This window comes from Chlorocebus sabaeus, chromosome 8, assembly GCF_047675955.1.
Source record: "Chlorocebus sabaeus isolate Y175 chromosome 8, mChlSab1.0.hap1, whole genome shotgun sequence".
Classification (NCBI taxonomy): Eukaryota; Metazoa; Chordata; class Mammalia; order Primates; family Cercopithecidae; genus Chlorocebus; species Chlorocebus sabaeus.
In genome coordinates this window covers 72594588-72612849 of record NC_132911.1, presented here as the reverse complement: position 1 = coordinate 72612849, position 18262 = coordinate 72594588, and the positions used below count along the sequence as shown (strand labels likewise).

General features: G+C 36.8%; 1 protein-coding gene across 3 annotated transcripts in view; it reads right to left on the bottom strand.

Moving 5' to 3' along the window:
• C8H8orf34 (chromosome 8 C8orf34 homolog) overlaps positions 1-18262 on the bottom strand; it is a 480957-nt gene that overhangs the window by 374915 nt on the left and 87780 nt on the right. The window lies entirely within an intron of this gene.

Sequence of the window (18262 nt, the reverse complement as noted above, 5' to 3'; positions counted from 1 at the left end):
TCACATTTCATCTTGTTGGTTTCAGCCTAGAATTCCAGTCTGTTCATTGCTGTTTTAAGCTCAGATTCTGTGAGAGGCAGTGGTTCTAGTGCTCAAAAAATCAGATATTAAGAGAGCTAACAAAAGTGTTACTGGAAATTCCCCAGTGCATCTTTTTTTGTTGGTGGTGGTCTGTTTCCTTTGCCTTGAATGATGTTCTCTCATGGTCAGATGGCTGGTTTGTCATCCTTCATTCTCCAATGATACCTCTACGAGAGGTTACCCTAACCACTCTTCAGAAGTTTGTATTACTTTATCATTTTATCTTCTTCACAGCATTTAGCACTCTCCATAATCATTTTGTTTAATATTTGCTCACCTGTTTGTTATCACTCTCCTCCCCCACCCCTACTGTAGCACTTGGAAAAGGACTTGCTTAGTTTGATATCAGTTTTCTCTGTAGGGCCTAGAACTCTGCCTAGCTCATAGCTGGTGCTGAATCAATACCTATTGAATGAATGACTCAATGAATCAATCAACCAATCAATGCTTGCTTTATTGACTACAGGTAGATATTAGTAACTAGAGTCCCTTATTGTGCCAATAAATAACAATTAAACCTTTCATAGCCCAGCAAAATATAGTGCTCAGACATGCTATATAAGAAACTTCTGTTCAGGTTATCTAAGGGATATTTATTTACATTTTTAAGTCTAGGAAAACATGGCTTTCTCTGGGCAGAGGTTAAATGGATTTTGCAGATAACAAGATTCCAAGTTGATCACAGAGTCATGGATTAAATATTTCTGCATATTTAAAAAATGTGTAGATTGAACACAGAGTTAGAAGTAAAAAGAGCAAAGGATTTTTACCATAAATACATTAAGATGCAAGATATTTATTAGACAAGTATAATACTTTGTATATTCTGAAAAACAAGTAAGCAAACAGTTGTCACCTGTATTTCTGCTATTTAATTTCTTAAATAGTAGATTATTCATTTCTGCTATTTAATATTGCAATTATTATAGTTATAAATAAAAAAGGCCATTCTGCTACTGTTGTGGAGGTAATTGTAAAGTAATGCAGAGTTCAATTAAATCCTAATTATACATCTGTGGAATGCAATCTAAAACATTTTGGATTTTACCTCTATTATGTATTATGTTTTATTTGAACTAATTTTACATTATGAAGTTTCAGAAAATAGAAAAAAAAATAAATAGAAGATACAACTGGATTGCAATTGTCACAGAATATCTGAACACTCAGATAAAGCAAAATTAAGTCAGGTAATGGAACTTACAAGCCACAGTCATTTCTATCCTGACGCCTCTAAAAATCTCATGGTTTTTGTTTTGTTTTTGAATTTACCTTTCAAAGTGGATGGACAGTTTCTAGGTTTCTTTTATTAATAAACTGAAGTGTTCCTACATTTTTCTTTAGAAGTTGGATTATACAGTCATAATAAACCAAGTAATTACTATTAAGTTTTCAAAATAGTATCAGTCTATTAACTATTTTGGATATATTTGTATTGTATCAATCAATATATGAGATTAAAGACACAGGACAAGTTCAGTCATGAGCAAAATGATCATAGTTGATGTTTGCAATAGGGTATGTTGGGTATCTTGGTTGGACAAGAGTCTAGTTTTAAATGATTGTATTTACAAGAGTAATTACCCTGCTTCTCACTTAACCCATGTATCTTCTGGACTTGAATCATTTTGAGGACTTGAACTTGACAGAAACCCCTTTCCCAGACATGAAAATTTAAATCCTTAGATTTGCCAATCATGGCAATAAAAAGATTGATTTCTTTCCACCACAAGAATTTAGAGCCACAGAGATAGACCTGAGGGACCGATAGATTTGAAAAGGTGAGAATCAAGTTGCACAGCTAGTATGTTAACTTGCAGTAGAAATCGATTGCAGAAAGTCTTACAGGAATCATTCACCATAGGAAAAAATGTATTCTAGAGCATCAAGCCAGTTTCAGGTACATAAGCTGAACGCCAGTAGGAAATGGCACTTCCAGGGAGAGAGAAGAGCCTCACCTTCAATTCTTACCATCACTTCAAGAATCGTGACATGAAATTCCCTGGGAGAATAGGAATTTCTCAGGCTGTGGGTGTATATAAATTAATAGACAATGAAGTGGTAAGAGCATTCCTACCCTGGAACAAAATGTTTGTGGACATTTTAGACTAAGTACTCAGGGATTGATAAAATGTAGGTATCAATTTTAATACCATACTGTGTGCACTCCCAGGCTAGTTAAACTGGGAAATACAAGTTGCAAACAAAATAAATTAGCAGCTGTCACCAACAGAAGTTTTAGTTCATACTTATATCAATAAAATTAATATAAACAATATGCAGTTGAAGATACAGGAAACTAGTGATTAGACACTCAGGCTTCGAAATCTGATAGCCACTATTTTTCTTTTCTTTTCTTTTCTTTTCTTTTGAGAGGGAGTCTCACTCTGTCACCCAGGCTGTGGACAGAGTGCAGTGGCGCAGTCTCAGCTCACTGCAACTTCCGCCTCCTAGGTTCAAGCTATTCTTCCACCTCAGCCTCTGGAGTACCTGGGACTACAGGTGTGCACCATCACACATGACTAATTTTTGTATTTTTTGGTAGAGATAGGGTTTCTCCATGTTGGCCAGGCTGGTCTCAAACTTCTGACCTCAAGTTATCCACCGGCCTTGGCCTACCAAAGTGCTGTAATTATAGGCATGAGCCACCATGCCCAGCCTAATAGCCACTATTTGAATCCCTCATCTCCTACTTTAACATTCATAGTCCATCTATTAGATGTGAAAAACAATAGTAGCTACATCATACAGTTGCCATGGAGATTAAATAAGATAATGACTGCAAAGCACCCATTAAGTGCTTGAGCTATATGTAGCCCTCTGTGATGGCCTAACACCTCTTTCTAAGGCTGGGAATGAATTCTCAGAATCTCCGTATGATCTGGGTTAGAGTTTCCCAGTGAAAGAAATGTGTAGGAGATTCAGAAAGCAGAGCGAAGCACAAAAAAATTAATCTTCGGAGTTGACTGCAGGCAGATGTGACAACAGATGACAGGTTCACAACAGCTTCCTAGCAAGCTTGTGGAAACCTCCACTGCTGACTGAGATAGCGATGAGAGCTCCACAAAGACACTGAAGAACTGCAGCAGCTTCCAGGCAAGCATTTGAGAACCACAGGCTTCCCTGCTGCAGGCTGGTATATTCAGGGTCAGCTCCTCTGACCTTTGGTGATACCCCCTCCAACTTCAGCAGCATTTCCATGTCCTCTGTGGCCCAACCTTCTAACTCTCCATCATAAACCCATTTTTAATAAGCCCTATTTAACACAGATACATAGAGTGGTTTCCATTTTCCTGACTTAACTCAGTGATGTACTCCCAAAGAGTCTTAGCCAATATTTTTATTTTTACTATTATTTTTCTACATTTATATATCATATAGTTTACATATTTATATTATATATTTATGTTTATTATTACTACTATTATTACAATATTTATCAATATACATTTGTAATATTATATATGATAATACACATTTTATTGGACTTACATTTTTTAATAATAAAATGAATCAGTTCTCTTAATAACGTTTTTTTATCAACTAGAATCTTTAACTTCATAAGTATACTACTTAGTAAGACAAATCCCTGCACTAATACCTGTTTACTTTATTGTTAATTATAATTTTGTTGCTGGTACAAATACGTTTGTTTTAAAATTATAAATGCATACGATTACATTTCTATTTTCAATAGCAAAGACTCAGAACCAACCCAAATGGCCATCAGTGATAGACTGGATAAAGAAAATATGACACATAAACCATGGAATACTATACAGCCATAACAAAGAATGAGTTCATGTCCTTTGCAGGGACATGGATGAAGCTGGAAGTCCTAATTCTCAGCAAACTAACACAGGAACAGAAAACCAAATACCACATGTTCTCACTCATAACTGGGAGTTGAACAATGAGAACACATGGACACATGGACACAGGGAGGGGAACATCACACACTGGGGTCTCACATCACACACCTGGGGGCAAGGGAAGGGAAGCATTAGGACAAATACCTAATGTATGCAGGACTTAAAACCTACATGACGGATTGATGGGTGCAGCAAATCACCATGGCACATGTATACCTATGTAACAAACCTGCACGTTCTGCCCATGTACCCCAGAACGTAAAAGAAAAAAAGGAAAAAAATGCATACAAAGACAAAATTCCTTTTTACAAATTTTGAAAAGCAACTTAGAGAACATAAATCATTATGCAATTATTGAGTGAAAATTTATATTATGCAACATGAAAGGGCTACTGGAATTTAGGGGTCTAATAGCCAGTAACAGATAACCTTGCACTGCTATTTAGAAAATTAGCATGATTGAGCTAGAGAATGAATACTCATCAGTAACGATGATCGTCTCAAAATGCATTTTAATGTTAATTTTCATTAGATAAAAGCAAAGCCATAAGTAAGTTGGTAACTCATCATAGACTCATTTATTATTAAAACTGGAATGAGTCTTTAAGCAACAGTAGAAATTCTTAGTAAAAGATCCATTTTATTTGCTAGAACCTGTAAGATTCCTTGATTATAAAACAAAAGAGCACTTGGGTGCACAGAAACTTCGATTTGTACACAATATTCCTGGTGTTTACCCATTCGTGTAATGAGCCTCTAAAGTTTCAATGACTTCAGGTTAAAAACCCTGGCCCTGGGTACCACAGCACATAGCCAGCATGGCACTCTGCCTAAATATTTGTGACTTGGGACTAACTTACTTTTTGCTTCATTTCCCTAACAGGAAAGTAATGCTTGTATCCCTTTTAACCTCAGGAGAAAGTTATTAGGAAACAAAGTTAAAACCATTTCCAAAATCCCAGGAATCTTTTACTACATGGCCTTTTTTGTTAAATCAATACATATGCAGGGCACTGTACTCTATTAATGATGGAGGTGGTACCAATTAGATATATTTTTTATTCAGTACCCATAAATTATTACCAATATTAATAGCATATGGCATGTTATCAGCTGTAGAATGTTATTTAGTTCACAACTAGCATTAAAATCTGATGACTGAATTTATTTACTCTAAATCTGCATCTGTTTTAATTTTGTTTTTAATTAAATCTCTATTAAAAATTTGCATTTGAGATCACGGCCTTCCAAACATTCATCCCCACTGCCACTACCCAACCGTATTTCATAAATAGGCAGGTAATAAGCATGGAATTGACAATGAAAACATGAAAAAATATGCACTTGATATTTGGTTGCCTCCAAAAATGTACTTTATTCTCAAACCGCCCCCATTTAAAATTGATGTCACCTTTCCCAGTGGATGAAATTTTACTTGGTTTCCTCCCGCACTCATAGCCCATGCATGCCTTTTCTCTCATTCTATTTTTTTCGAATGGCAATAGAATGGTAAGGATGTTTTTTCTGCCTCATTACACCCTTAAGCTGTTATGAGTTTTGGCTTTAGTAAAAAACAGGTTCCAATGCAGTATCTAGGTTTCCATGCACAGTGAGAACAGGACAGACATCTCTCTAATCTCTTTCTGTCAGATTCTTCCCTGACATTCAGAGATCTCAGATTGTCCCCGATGGCTCAACCTTCCTCCACCTCAGATCCAAGTCCACACGGGCCCTAAATCCACTTCTCTTATTCCCAGTCAAAACTGTGATTTCAATGGAAGGCTGAACCCAGCAGGAAAGCAATGTGAATAGCAATGATTTAAAATGTCAGTCTTTTACTGAGCACTATGGGAGTCCGAGACAGGCGGATCACTTGAGTTCAGGAGTTCAAGACCAGCCTGACCAACATGGTGAAACCTTGTCTCTACTGAAAATACAAAATTAGCTGGCCATGGTAGTGTGCATCTGTAACCCTAGCTATGCGGGAAGCTGAGGCGGGAGGATCACTTGAACCCAGGAGGCGAAGGTTGCAGTGAGCCGAGATGGTGCCACTGCACTCCAGCCTGGGCAACAGAGAGATACTCTGTTTCAAAAAATAAATAAAATAAAATATCAGTCATTTATTGAGTCTGATAGGCACAAGTATTAGGTATTTTACATAGATTTAATAATTCACTATACATTTAAGAATTGCATACAAGATGCATAATCCAGACAACATATGTGCACTTTTACAATGGTGCTTGTTAAAAGTTGTCTCTTAACTCCTTGCTTATTCCAGATCACCTGACCCTTACCAACAACCCACCAATGCACACAGTCATAGCCACACGTCCAGAACCATACAGGCCTCAGGAATAAGATCTTTGGCATCCCTGATTTGTAAGGTTCTTGGCTTTCTCAAACATTATTTAATGTAAAATTAGATTTATCATATCCATTTGTCATAAATTTTAAAAGCATAATTAGCCTTGTTGTATACTATAGAATAAAATCCAGAGATAAAGGTAGGGAAAATAAAAAATAAATTCCTTGAATAATGACGATTAGGAATAATGAAAATACCACAACTAAAAACTAAACATTCTAAATTGTAAAGCTGAATCATAGACACTGAATTCTTTCTACTTTTAATAATGCGCACACCAGGGCCTATCATGGGGGGGGAGTGGGGAGGGATGGCATTGGGAGTTATACCTGATGTAAATGACGAGTTGATGGGTGCTGACGAGTTAATGGGTGCAGCACACCAACATGACACAAGTATACACATGTAACAAACCTGCACGTTATGCACATGTACCCTAGAACTTAAAGTATAATAATAATTTTAAAAAATAGCAAAAAAATAAAAAATAAAAAAATAATGTAGGCAAGTATATCTCCTACCTGCACGTTGTGCACATGTACCCTAGAACTTAAAGTATAATAGTAATAATAATAATAATAAAGGCAAGTAATAAATCTAACCCTCAGAACTTTCCAATTATGACAAATCATGCAATATTTTGTCTGATGCCTTCTAATACAGAGATGTCTTCTCAGGTTAATAATTGAACATTTAGTATGCAGTTTTAAACAGTCTTCATATAATAGCACAAGCTTGTAGTTAAATTTCCAGGCAAACATCAAGGTTTCCAGTGAGAAATTAGCATATCCTATGGAAATACTTTCAGTTAGGGATTACATTCCTCAACATAATAGTCTATCGAAGCAACTGATTTAGTGTCAGGTAGGACTTCACACAGTCTTACTTGAAAATACCTTTGTAGGAGTACAATATAGGTGACAGTGGAAAGAGCAAAGCAGTTCAAAAAACTCAAATACATTAAATAAATTTGTGATGGCAAGTAGCAGATGTATGTAGAAGTTCCCATAAAAAAGAAAATGTCTCTCAGTTCAATTAAAATTACTTTATTTTAGCCTTTTATCATTTATAAAGAATGTGTATCTAAAATGAGGTGCTCAGAATGACAGAATAATGAGAAACTGGTGATGGATACACTGTACCATCATAGCTGAACACCAGTACATACACAGACATTACTTTGATTCCATGCACCCTAAAAGAGAATTTGGGATGATAGTGGGGTTTAGTAAGAAGGTACAGATTTTGGTGTTTGACCTGGATTTATAGCCTGGCTCTATCCCTCACTGTCAGTATGATTTTAAGCTACTCACTTAGTTCTCTGAGCCTCCATTTTCTCATCCCTAAAGTTGGTAGGACAATATCTCCCTTATCAGTTTGTTGTAAGGAGTAGAAAAACTGCATATAACATATCACGTGGGGTACATGAACTAGATTTCATAGCAAAGTGTCTTCCCATTTTGTTTCCTATAAGAAAAAAAAATGTTTAGAGAAGAGGGGTTGCCTGTTTGGTCTCTCTCAATGTTATATTTCTCAAGATAAGGAAACAACTTGTCAAGTTGTCTTGTAAGTCATCCCCCAAGAGAATATTCAGCTCCAGGCAATTGCATGATCGAATCTTTAGAGCTGCTAAGCTGGAAATCGCATCCCTTTCCTCATTCCCAAGGACAATTTCAGTCTCCTAAAATTCATCACTCTAAAGTTACGGTAGTCACCTTTTTTCCTTTGCATCCGGCACCAAAAACCAGTTCTCTGATTTTCTGGATGTCAATCATAGGTCCAACAGTTCAATTCAATTCTAATACTATGTATGTGTTATCATCAAATCCTGCCAATTAAAGACTCAGTCTCACAAGATTCAGATGCCACTGAAAAGTCCTAGGCCACGCATACTTCTGACCAACTGGCTATAAATAAGCAGTCCCTACAATCCCCTCAGGTTTGATAATTTGCTAGAACAGCTCACAGTACTCCAGAAAACACTTTACTTTCTATTACACGTTAATTATAAAGGATACAAGTGAACAGCCAGATAAAGAGATACATAGGGTGAGGTCTGGAAGGATCCCAAGTACAGGAGCTTCTGTCCCTGTGGGGTCAGGGTGCACCACCCTCCCAACATATGAAATGTGTTCCGCAACTAAGAAGCTCTCTGAATCCCATCATTTAGGGTTTATTTATTTATTTTTTTATGGAGGTTTCATTACACAGGCATGATTGATTAAGTCATTGACCATTGGTGATTGGCTCAATCTCCAGCCTCTCTCCCCTCATAGGAGGTTTTCGGGTGGGACTGAAAGTTTCGAGCTTCTAATCAAGATTTGGTCTGTCTGGCAAGCAGCCCTCAACCTGAGACTATCTAGAGCCCTGACAAGTCACTTCATTCGAACAAAAGGAGCTCCTCTCACCCTTATCATGAGGAAATTCCAAGGGTTTTAGGATCTATGGGTCAGGAACTAGGACAAAGACCAACTATCTTTCTATGATACCATACCACTAAGCACCATGGTTGACTTTCGCCTATTGTCAGTGTTAAAATAAATAGGCACATACAATATCTACTACCCAAGTCTTACTTGTTTTGCTCATTCTTATGTTTGTGAGATTTACTCATTACTCCATATCTGCCCATGATATATGCATATACTGCATATAGCTCTAGTCTGATTCATTTTCATTGCTGTCTAGTTTTCACTGTATGAATACACCACAATTTATTCATCCACTCTACTATTAAAAGTATTTGAGTATTTCCATTTCTTGGTAATTATGAATAGGGCTGCTACGATCAGTCTTGTATGCACATCTGCACAAATTTCTGTTGGACTTATCCCTAGCAGAGGGATTCATGAGTAATAACATGTTTGCCTTCAACTTTACTAAATAATTTCAGATAGTTTTATAAACATGATTGTAAACAATTGTCTCCCATCGCATTCCCATTTCTCTACATCTTCACCAACATGTTGTCATTTTAATTTTTTTAACTATCCTGGTGGTATAAAGGAATCCCTATGATTATAATTTGCATGTCCATGATTACCAATGGAATTTAGCACCTTTTCATATATTCAATGGTCCTTCAGATACCCTCTGTTTTGAAAGCACCTATCTATATTTATTCGCCATTTTTCTACTTAATGCCTTTCTTTTTCATAATGGTCTGTTGAAGTTCTTTGTGTATTCTGGATATAAGATCTGTATAGGGGTGGTTGCCTTTTCATTCACTTAATAGTTTCTTTTGATAAACAAAAGTTATTTATTTTAATGAAGCCAAACTTAAGTCTTCATTTTATGCTTTGTGCTTTTGTGTCCTATTTTTTAAAATCCTCTATCTCATGTTCATGCAAATATTATCTTACATTATTTTCTAAAGTTTCACTGCTTTTGCCTTGCACAGGTAGGTCTGCAAAACATCTAAAGTCAATATTTATTATGGGGTGAGGTAGGTGTTATTTAATTTTTCTTCATATGAATTTCCAATCATCCCACACTCATTCATTTAAAAGCATTAACTTTTAGCTACAAGGACTTCCTTTGTCATAAATCAAGTGGCCATATATTCACAGGCCTATTTTTAGACCTTATATCCTGTTTCATTAATCTATTTGTCAGTCTTATGCCATCATTACAACATCTTCATGACCACAGCTATACAATGAATCCTGGTATCATGAGGAAAAAATTCATCCTAATCTCGTTTCTATCATCTTCCTATTTATTCTGCCAAGATTATGTTCATTTTTCTCTCATCTTTTTTGACTGAATTTTTTTCTATTTTCTCTCATTAGTCTTAAAGTCAGACAGACTTTTTCATATTCTTTTAATGGTTATCCAGAGATTATAGACTAACACTTCATTTACCTACATTAAGTGTTTATTACTACGTTACCATCATCTCAGATTTTATGAGGATTTTAGAATACCTTGATTCCAGTTAGCAAGCATGACTTATGTTTTTATTGTTGTGTCTTGTAACTCTCTCTCTATATATTTTAAACCCTGCAAAATATTTTTAATTTTTATCTTATACCATTAGCATGCATTTAGATGTACCCACGTATTTGCCATTTTTACTGCTCTTATTTTTTCCTTGATCTCCAACCATCCGTCTGGGATCATTTTCAGCAGCATAAGGAAAACCTTTTATTTTAGTAGTGACAAATTCTCTGTGTTTCAGTTTGCACAGAAATATCTTTATTTGCTTTTTAAGCTTGAAGATATTTTCATTGTACCTAATTATATATTGAGATTACATTCTCTCCATTTCCTTTATTTCCTTTTTTTGAGAAATCAGCTACATTTTTTTAAAGAACATCTGACTTTTTCAAGGGAATATTATGATTTTTATTTTTTATCTCATTCTTTAATAACAGAACATAATAATTCTATAAATACATTTTCTATATTATATGTAATATATAATAAAGATGAAATAATCTTTCTTATTTTGTTTGCATATAATAAAAAATTAGACATTTTTAAATCTTTAATTGTGAAATAACTATACAATCACAAGAAGTTGCAAAGAAATATACAAAAGGGTTTCACACTATGGTGTGAAACTTACATTTTAGCCAGCTTCTTTGAATGCTAATATCTTGAAAAACTATAATACGATATGAAAATTAAGAAACCGACATTAGTACAATCTGTAGAGCTTATTCGGATTTCCCAGTTTATATGCATTCCTCTGTGTGTGTGTGTGTGTGTGTGTGTGTGTGTGTGTGTGTAGTTCCATTCAATTTTATTGTAGTGTGACTACATGTAACCACTGTCACAATCAAGATGATTAATTGTACTATCATCCAAAGACTCTCTCATCCTATCACTCTATAGTCACATCCACCCATTCTTCCCTCTATATCTAACCCCTGGCAACTGCTACTCTATTCTCCATCTCTATAGCTATATAACATACAGTTATGTCATATCTTATATATTGAAATATATATCCTTTTGATATTTGCTTTTAATATTAAGAATAATTTCCTTGAGGTTTGTCTACATCGTTATGCATATAAATGGTTTATTCTTTTTTATTGCTGAGTATTATTCATGATATAGGTGTACCATAGTGTGTTTAACCATTCATTAATAACCCTTAAAGGACCTTTGGTTAGTTTCTCTGTTTTTAATATTATGAAAATGTTGCTGTAAACATTCCTGTGTAGGCTTTTTTGTGTACATAAGTTTTCATTTCTTTTGGATAAGTACCTAAGGGTACAGTTACTGCATTACATGTTAGGGCTATTTTTAGTTTTAAAAGAAACCACCAAACTATTTTCAGAGTCACTATACAATTTTACATTCACATCTGCAATATATATGTAATTTTGCCCATTCTTACATATTTATAGTGATACCTCATTGTAGTTTTAATTCCATTTCTCTAATGGATAACGATGTTGAATGCCCCCGATGTGCTTATCTGCCATCTGTAAATCTTCTTCAGCAAAATGTCTATACTTACTTTGTCTATTTTCTAATAGGAATTTTTTGTTTTGTTTTGTTTTTAGATGGAGTTTCACTCTTGTTGCCCAGGCTGGAGTGTCATGGCACGACCTTGGCTCACTGCAACATCTGCCTCCTGGGTTCAAGGGAGTCTCCTCCCTCAACCTCCCAAGTAGCTGGGATTACAGGTGCCTGCCACCACACCCGGCTAATTTTTTGTATTTGTAGAAGAAATAGGGTTTCACCATTTTGCCAGGCTGGAATTGTCCTTTTTTTCCCCACTATGTTTTGAGAGTTCATTTGCATTACACTACTGCTTTGTTGGAGATGTAATTTGGAAATATTTTTCCTCATTTTGTAGGTTTTTTTTTAAAATTTTTGTTTGTTTGTTTATTTATTTATTTTTTGAGACAGGGTCTTATTCTGTCACACAGCCTGGAGTGTAGCAGCAAGATCTCGGCTCACTACAACCTCTGCCTCCCAGGTTGAAGCAGTTCTCCCACCTTGGTCCCATGAGTAGTTGGGACTACAGGAGTGCACCACCATGCCCTGGTAATTTTTGCATCTTTTGGTAGACATGGGCTTTCACCATGTTGACCAGGCTGGTCTTGAACTCCTGACCTCAAGTGAGCAACCAGCATCGGGCTCCCAAAGTGCTGGGATTACAGGTGTGAGCCATGCCACCCAGCCATTTTTTACCCCCTTACCAGGATTTTTCATAAAGTTGAAGTTTTAAATTTTGATGTGGTCTTATTTACCAATTTTATTTATTAGTCATAATTTGGTAGCATATACAAGAGATACGAAAATATGTCATCTTTGGTAAGTCTTGGGTACTGAAAATTTTCTTCCTAGTTATCTTTTAAAGTTTTATAATTTTATACTTTACATTCAAATCAATGACCCATTTTGAGTTAACTTTTGCGTAAGATGCAAAGTTTAATGTCAAGGTTCAATTTTTCCCTATGAATGCTTTTTATCCAGTATCATTTATTGAGACGAGTATTTTTCTCCATTGAATTACTTTTGTGCCTTTGTCAAAAATTAATTCACATATCGGGTATGCATATCTATTTCTGGGTCCTCTATTTTGTTCCATTGACCTATGTATTTATCCATCTACCAGCACCACCGTGTCTTAATTTCTGTAGTCATATCTCATCCTTTGAAATCAGGAAGAGTGATTTTTTTTTCTTCCAAAACTGTTTTGGCTATTCTAGGCTCTTTTCATATAAAGTACAGAGTAAGTTTGACTATGTCTACAAAAAGTCTTGATGAAATTATGATAGGAATGCTTTATACACATCAATTTATGGAGATGCTAAATGTTTTAACCAGCATTTTGTACTTTGCATCGTAGAGATCTGGTACATGATTTTTCTTTAGTTTTATAACTATTTTATTTTGTTTGAAACAATTGTAAGTTATATTATATTTCTAGTCTGGCTTTTACTTTTTGTCAGTATATAGAAATTCAATTGACTTTATGTGTCGATCATGTATCCTACAACCTTATCAAACTCATTTAGTTGTAGGAGTTTCTTGGGATGATCTCTGTAGACAATCATGTCATTTGCAAATGGAAATAGTTTTATTTATCTCATTCCAATATGTATACCTTCTATTACTTTTTATTGCCTTACTATATTGGCAAGAACTCCCAGAAATATGTTGAATAGCAATGGTTAGAGTGAACATCCTTGTCTAGAACCCAACCTTAGAGGGAAAGCATTCAGTTTTTCACCATTAAGTATAATGTTAGCTGAAGGATATCTGTAGATACATTTATGAGGTTAAGGAAGTTACCCTCTATTTTGAATGTCTTATATTTTTTATCATTAATGGTTATTGGGTACTGTCCAATGATTTTATTTTTGCATCAGTTAATATGATATGACTTTTCTGCCTTAGCCTATTGATATGTTGAATTATATTAAATGATTTTCAAATATTGAACCAGCCTTACATGTATGAAATAAATCTCACTCAGCCATGGTGTACGATTATTATTATTTTGTTGGTTTTTTTTTTTTTTTTTTTTTTTTTTTTTTTGAGACGGAGCCTCACTCTTTCACCCAGGCTGGAGTGCAGTGGCACGATCTCAGCTCACTGCAAACTCTGCCTCCCAGGTTCACGCCATTCTCCTGCCTCAGCCTCCCCAGTAGCTGGGACTACAGTGCCCGCCACCACACCCAGCTAATTTTTTTGTATTTTTAGTAGAGACGGAGTTTCACCATGTTAGCCAGGATGGTCTTGATCTCCTGACCTCGTGATCCACCCGCCTTGGCCTCCCAAAGTGCTGGGATTACAGGCAGTTCTTTTTTTTACAATCTCTATTTCTTAGCTAAGATTTTCTATTTTTTATTTATCTCTAGAACATTTGTAATTGATTGTTTAACCACTTTTATGACAGCTGCTTTAAAATCTTTGCCTGATAATTTCAACATCCAATTCTTCTTGATACAGGTTTTTGTTTATTGTCCTTCTCTCATCCAAATTGTGGTTTTTCTATTTCTTGGTATGATAAGTGATATTTTTAAATATCCTGGGCATTCTGGTTAATACGTAAGTAGACTCAAAATTCTATTTAATGATAGCCTATCATTTATTTTAGCAGTCAGTTGCCCCGTTTAGGTTGAGCATGTAGGTTCTGGCCTACTTTTGTGGGCTTTAGTTTCAATGACAGCTTGGTTTTTAAAGCCCTTGCAATGCTATTCTGGTCTGCTTCACTTTTCTAGTACTGCTGGAACTCCCACTCAATATCTGCTGTTGGAATCACTGGAAGTTAAAGTCCATTCCTGGGCAACTGGTATCAGTGGGTGAACTTGGCTGGGGGGAAGGCAAGAAGCCTCTGGCCCTTGGCATTCTTATGTCATTTCATGCAAGGCAGGTGGACACAGGTGATATGGTTTGGCTCTGTGTCCCCACCCAAATCTCACCTTGAATTGTAATCCCCATAATCCCCAAGCATCAAGGGTGGGACTAGGTGGAGGTATTCAGGTCATGGGAGGAGTTTCCTCCATGCTATTCTTGTGAAACTGAATGAGTTTCACAGGATCTGATGTTTTTTAAAAGCATCTGGCAAATGTAGAAGGGGCGCCAAGATGGCCGAATAGGAACAGCTCCAGCCTCCAGCTCCCAGCATGAGTGACATAGAAGATGGGTGATTTCCGCATTTCCAATTGAGGTACCAGGTTCATCTCACTGGGGCATGTCCAACAGTTGGTGCAGCACAGTGGGTGCAGCCCAACTAGCGAGAGCCAAAGCAGGGTGAGGCATCGCTTCACCCAGGAAACACAAGGGGGAAGGAAATTCCTTTTCCTAGACAAGGGAAACCGTGACACACATCACCTGGAAAATCAGGTCACTCCCACCCTAATACTGCACTTTACCAAGGGTCTTAGCAAACGGCACACCAGGAGATTATATCCCGCACCTGGCTCAGAGGGTCCCATGCACACAGAGCCTCTCTCATTGCTAGCACAGCACTCTGAGATCTAACTGCCAGGCGGCTGCAAGGCTGGGGGAGGGGCGCCCACCATTGCTGAGGCTTACGTAGGTAAACAAAGCCGCCGGGGAAGCTCGAACTGGGTGGAGCCCACCACAGCTCGAGGAGGCCTGCCTGTCTCTGTAGACTCCACCTCTGGGGACAGGGCATAGCTAAACAAAAAGCAGCAGAAACCTCTGCAGATGTAAATGTCCCTGTCTGACAACTTTGAAGAGAGTAGTTATTCTCCCAGCATGGAGGTTGAGATCTGAGAATGGACAGACTGCCTGCTCAAGTGGTTCCTTGACCCCTGTGTAGCCTAACTGGGAGATCCTATCTGGTAGTAGCCTAACTGGAGTGGACCTCAAGCAAACTCCAACAGACCTGCAGTTGAAGGTCCTAACTGTTAGAAGGAAAACTAATAAACAGAAAGGACACCAAACCAAAACCCCATCTGTACATCACCATCATCAAAGACCAAAGGTAGATAAAACCACAAAGATGGGGAAAAAGCAGTACAGAAAAGATCAAAATTCAAAAAATCAGAGCGCCTCCCCCCTCGAAAGGAAAGCAGCTCCTCACCAGCAGTGGAACAAAGCTGGAGAGAGAATGACTTTGACGATTTGAGAGAACTTCAGTCTATCAAACATCTCAGAGCTACAGGAGGAACCACGAACCCAGCGCAAAGAAACTAAAAACCTTGAAAAAAGATTTGGCGAATGGATAACTGGAATAACCAATGCAGAGAAGTCCATAAACGACCTGATAGATATGAAAACAATGACACGAGAACTACGCGACAAATGCTCAAGCTTCAGTAACTGACTCGATCAACTGGAAGAAAGAGTATCAGTGATTGAATTTCAAATGAATGAAATAAAGTGAGAAGAGAAGTTTAGAGAAAAAAAGAGTAAAAAGAAATGAACAAAGCCTCCAAGATATATGGGACTATGTGAAAAGACCAAATCTACGTCTCACTGGTGTACCTGAAAGTGACAGGGAGAATGGAATCAAGTTGGAAAACACTCTTCAGGATACTATCTAGGAGAACTTACCCAACCTAGTGAGGCAGGCCAATATTCAAATTCAGGAAATTCAGAGAATGCCAAAAAGATACTCCTCGAGAAAAGCAACTCCAAGACACATAATTGCCAGATTCACCAAAGTTGAAATGAAGGAAAAAATCTTAAGGGCAGCCAGAGAGAAAGGTCGGGTTACCCACAAAGGGAAGCCCATCAGACTAACAGCAGATCTCTCGGCAGAAACTCTACAAGCCCAAAGAGAGTGGGAGCCAATATTCAACATTCTTAAAGATAAGAATTTTCAACCCAGAATTTCATATCCAGACAAACTAAGTTTCATAAGTGAAGGAGAAATAAAATCCTTTACAGACAAGCAAATGCTGAGAGATTTTGTCACCACCGGGCCTGCCCTACAAGAGCTCCTGAAGGAAGCACTAAACATAGAAAGGAACAACCAGTACCAGCCATTGCAAAAACATGCCAAAATGTAAAGACAATCAATACTAGGAAGAAACTGCATCAACTAATGAGCAAAATAACCAGCTAACATCATAATGACTGAATCAAGTTCACACATAACAATATTAATCTTAAATGTAAATGGACTAAATGCTCCAATTAAAAGACATAGACTGGCAAATTGGATAAAGAATCAAGACCCTTCAGTGTGCTGTATTCAGGAGACCCATCTCACGTGCAGAGACACACATAGGTTCAAAATAAAGGGATAGAGGAAGATCTACCCAGCAAATGGAAAACAAAAAAAGGCAGGGGTTACAATCCTAGTCTCTGATAAAACAGATTTTAAACCAACAAAGATCAAAAGAGACAAAGAAGGCCATTACATAATGGTAAAGGGATCAATTCAACAAGAAGAGCTAACTGTCCTAAATATACATGCACCCAATACAGGAGCACCCAGATTCATAAAGCAAGTCCTTAGAAACTTACAAAGAGAGTTAGACACCCATACAATAATAATGAGAAACTTTAACACCCCACTGTCAACATTAGACACATCAACGAGATACAAAGTTAACAAAGATATCCAGGAATCGAACTCAATTCTGCACAAAGCAGACCTAATAGACATGTACAGAACTCTCCACCCCAAATCAACAGAATATACATTCTTCTCAGCACCACATCACACTTATTCCAAAATTGACCACATAGTTGGAAGTAAAGCACTCCTCAGCAAATGTACAAGAACAGAAATTATAACAAACTGTCTGTCAGACCACAGTGCAATCAAACTAGAACTCAGGACTAAGAAACTCAATCAAAACCGCTCAACTACATGGAAACTGAACAACCTGCTCCTGAATGACTACTGGGTACATAACGAAATGAAGGCAGAAATAAAGATGTTCTTTGAAACTAATGAGAACCAAGATACAACATACCAGAATCTCTGGGACACATTTAAAGCAGTGTGTAGAGGGAAATTCATAACACTAAATGCCCACAAGAAAAAGCAGGAAAGATCTAACATTGACACCTTAACATCACAATTAAAAGAACTAGAGAAGTGAGAGCAAACACATTCAAAAGCTAGCAGAAGGCAAGAAATAACTAAGATCAGAGCAGAACTGAAGGAGATAGAGACACAAAAACCCTTCAAAAAATAAATGAATCCAGGAGCTGGTTTTTTGAAAAGATCAACAAAATTGATAGATTGCTAGCAAGACTAATAAAGAAGAAAAGAGAGAATAACCAAATAGATGCAATAAAAAAATGATAAAGAGAATATCACCACAGACCCCACAGAAATATTAACTACCATCAGAGAATACTATAAACAACTCTGTGTAAATAAACTAGAAAACCTAGAAGAAATGGATAAATTCCTGGACACATACACTCTCCCAAGACTAAACCAGGAAGAAGTTGAATCCCTGAATAGACCAATAGCAGGCTCTGAAATTGAGGCAATAATTAATAGCCTACCAACCAAAAAAAGTCCAAGACCAAACAG